A 2,605-nucleotide genomic window follows, 5' to 3' on the forward strand; every position below is an offset into this window, starting at 1 on the left:
CTAAAAAAATGTTCGATGGAGAGGAAAAAAGTGATCAAATAATAGAGATGGCATCACTTAGATGTGACATATCGAAGTCTTATCTAGAAATGTTTTGGAGTGCTGCCGGAGTTACTCTAATTTGAGATATATTATGTTCTTGGGCTTTCAGTATATATAGTTGGTTCTTCCAAATTCCAATGTTCTAATCCCTGATACCAATGCCCTTTGTGCACGTAACCAAGCTGGATAGTTACAGGAATCCCCCTTCAAAAAAGAGTTGGACATTATTACAGCGTTTTGGCGAAACACCATGGCCACGGTACGGAAATGCCTCTAGGAGATTATTTTCAAAAAATCAAAACAAATGTTTTAATGCTTCATAAATTCTGAAATAAATCCACGACATATGTACATTGCATGCTTGTGGAATTCTTGTGACAAAATACATTGACATACGAGCTACACAAAAAAGACAAAGTGCTGTCAGTGAAAATAGTAAACAGTATGCACACTGTTCATTTTACATTGACGTACTAACGACTTTTTCAGAGTTTTCTAAAACTTTGAGATGTAACTTTTGATATATTTTTTTTTGTAAAGAAAAGGGCCTCCAAAACACTGCACTCTGTCACGGTGATGCTATTATACGTATTGAGAAATTTGGTAATAGCGTACGAAGGTTGATTGAATCCTCGGAACATCTCCACCTCCAACGGTCCAGGCCCACCCCTCCCGCGAAACGGCCCATTGTTGAAGGAGCCCACAAGACCACGAGTTTGTCCCTCGTCGCGAGCAACAGGCAACAGCCACCCCACTTGCCCACATGACCAACTACTCCCACTATCGGCTATGCGGTTGTACGCAGCGGTCGGGCAGTGCTGCTGAGTGCACTAGGCCTCGCCAATTTTCCACGCACAAAGTATAAGAGAGAATTACAAGGAAACCAGGCATATACTATCCGTCAATGAACTCTGACACTCTGTCCTTGTTGCGAGGGAGGAAGAGAATGGGATTCAACACACTTGGATTATGCTCGAGGCTGCAGAGTTATACAGGGCGCTGGCCGCAGCCGAGCGTGATCGTGGGTGTGCCACTACCAAGCGACGTGCAGCACTACTCAACAAAACTGCTGCACAGTCAAAGCTACCTAAGCCGTATACAATACAAGAGTACAGACTCCATAACTACCTTGGCTAACACCCCCCGCAGTCGTGACGTCGGCGGCGGCGACGCAAAGACTGGACCGGAAGTCAGAGAAGACCTCGGACCGGCAGCCCCTTCGTCATAATATCCGCGAGCTGCTGTCGTGTGGGGATGTGAAGGACCCAGAATTCGCCAAGCGCCACACGCTCGCGAACGAAGAGAATATCCAGCTCGACGTGCTTCGTCCGGCGATGATGGACGGGGTTAGCCGACAGGTAGACGGCGGAGACGTTGTCGCAATACACCAGCGTGGCCTTGTCGACGGGAGAGAACAGCTCACCAAGTAGCTGCCGGAGCCAAACGCACTCGGCGACGGCGTTCGCGACGCCACGATACTCGGCCTCGGCGCTGGAGCGTGAGACGATGGCCTGACGCTTCGAAGACCAAGAGACAAGGGCGTCGCCAAGGTAGACACAGAAGCCGGAGGTGGAGCGCCTGGTGTCAGGACAACCAGCCCAGTCGGCATCCGTGAACGCTCGCAGGTCCAGCACACGCGAGGCGCGAAGGTGGAGGCCGAGGGCGGGCGTGCCGCGCACGTACCGGAGCACACACTTGATCAACCCGAGATGGCACTCGCGGGGATCGTGCATGTGCAGGCAGATCTGCTGGACGGCGTACGCGATCTTCGGGCGCGTGAGCGTCAAGTACTTAAGGGCGCCTGCGATGTTGCGGTAGGCAGACGGATCGGCGACGCGAGGGCCGTCCGCGGTCGGCAACTTACCCTTGGTGTCGATCGGTGTGGGAGACGAGCGGCAGGTGTCCATGCCGGCGCGATCCAGAATGTCAGCTGCATACTGCTCCTGGCAGAGGAAGAAGCCCGCCGGCGTGCGCGTGACCCGGATGCCGAGGAAGAAGTGCAGAGGACCGAGGTCCTTCATGGCAAACTCCCCGGTGAGCTGAGTGACGACATGGCGGAGCGCCGCAGGCGAGGACGCGGTGAGGACGATATCGTCGACGTAGAGCAGTAGGACTGCAGTGTCGCTCCCATGGCGGCGTGTGAAGAGCGAGGAGTCGGAGCGTGTCGCAGAGAAGCCGATGGACCGAAGGAAGCCGGTGAAGCGGAGAAACCATGCGCGCGGTGCCTGCTTCAAGCCATAAAAAGACTTGGAGAGCCGGCAAACGTGATGAGGCTTGGCGGCATCGACGAAGCCCGCCGGCTGAAGACAATACACCTCTTCGTCCAGGGTGCCGTGCAGGAAGGCGTTGGATACATCAAGCTGATGGACAGGCCAATTCCGCGACGCGGCGAGAGTAAGCACCGTACGGACAGTGGCGGGCTTGACGACCGGCGAGAAGGTCTCACCGTAATCCACACCAGCTCGTTGTCGGAACCCGCGGACAACCCAGCGAGCCTTGTAACGCTCGAGAGCTCCGTCGGCCTTGAACTTGTGTTTGAACACCCATTTGCCGGTGATCAAAT

General features: G+C 54.0%; 1 protein-coding gene across 1 annotated transcript in view; it reads right to left on the minus strand.

The window, feature by feature from the left end:
• Positions 1–538: 538 nt before the first annotated feature.
• The window catches only part of LOC123089566 (uncharacterized), a 6,360-nt gene continuing 4,293 nt past the window's right edge, over positions 539–2,605 (minus strand). The window contains exon 2 of the mRNA XM_044511213.1: positions 539–966. The gene's annotated coding sequence lies outside the window, so the exon portion shown is untranslated. The remainder of the gene's footprint in view (positions 967–2,605) is intronic.

This window comes from Triticum aestivum, chromosome 4B (genome assembly GCF_018294505.1).
Source record: "Triticum aestivum cultivar Chinese Spring chromosome 4B, IWGSC CS RefSeq v2.1, whole genome shotgun sequence".
Taxonomy (NCBI): domain Eukaryota; kingdom Viridiplantae; phylum Streptophyta; class Magnoliopsida; order Poales; family Poaceae; genus Triticum; species Triticum aestivum.